The sequence below is a fragment of the Chrysochloris asiatica genome, unplaced genomic scaffold (genome assembly GCF_000296735.1).
Source record: "Chrysochloris asiatica unplaced genomic scaffold, ChrAsi1.0 scaffold00045, whole genome shotgun sequence".
NCBI lineage: Eukaryota > Metazoa > Chordata > Mammalia > Afrosoricida > Chrysochloridae > Chrysochloris > Chrysochloris asiatica.
Genome location: NW_006408563.1, coordinates 9554541 through 9555766, shown reverse-complemented (window position 1 = coordinate 9555766; position 1226 = coordinate 9554541).

The following is a 1226-nucleotide window of genomic DNA, read 5'->3' as shown; positions in this document are numbered from 1 at the left end:
GACCTTGCGGTTCGCAGCCCGATTCGTAACCACTACGCTACCAGAGCTCCTTGTTACATACTATAGCAATGCAAATATGAGGGTAAGTCAAAAGTATTACTATAAAATCACAGAACCCTTTATTAAACAAAATATCAAAATGTGAAGCTTTTGGTTCTTGACTTTTTCTCCATCTAGGCCTACATACTTCTGAAGGCAGTGATTCCCTCTCCCTCTTTCCTGAAAGATTCTGTGCTCTTTAATTTACGCCACATCAAAATGGCAGCTTTGGTATCCTTGTGGGACCCAACTCATGTTTCTTTGAAATGTTCCTTTGAGTATTTGGAACAAAAAGAAGATTGAAGGGGCAAGATCTGTGTTGTAGGGTGGATAGGGTATGGTTTCCCAACAAAATTCTCATAGGACAGCTGTGGCTGCCCTCAAAGAATGAGCAGGTGCATTGTGATGGGAAAAAAATTCCTTGGCACAAATTTCTCATCAATGCAGTTTTCAATATTCTTAAAACATATTCATAATAAGCCTCCATGATTGTCCTGCATTCCTTTGAGAAAACTTATCCAGATTACTCCTTTGTAGTCTAACGGAACCTGGTGGAACCCTGGAGACTAAGGGCATTGGTCACTCCTCACGATCGGAACTGAACTCACTCCTTTCAGCCAAACAACAGATAGTCCTAAAGCATGAACAATAACCACACAAGATCAAAATGGCAGCATTTACCGTGGGACAAACCTCAGAAGGCAGGAATAGATAAAAAAGGACAAAGGAAACTGTAAGCACAGGAAGGAATTGGGAAGAGTGCTATTACACTGTTACATGTACTGCAATCAATGTCATGAAATATGCATGATTGCTGAATGGAAAACCAATTTGCTCTGTAAATCTTCATTCTAATCATAATTAAAAAAATATATAAACCAAACAAATAATGAAAGATTGCCTTTTTGGAATCCAAAAACCAGTTGTCATAACTTTCTGAGCTGACCTCTCTGCCTTGAATTTAATTGGTCCAGTAGATCCCCTTGTGAGCCACTGTTTAGATTGGACCTATTTTTTAAAATATATTTTGTGCATTACTCAAAGAATTGTCTGCAGCCATCCACTGATGCAAAGACATGGTTAAACACATTTTGTTTGGAGTAAACCCATGCATGTATGAACAGGAACCCTAGGAGGAATACTTTTTGATTTATCCTTGTATAAGAATAAATAGCTAATGTAACAGA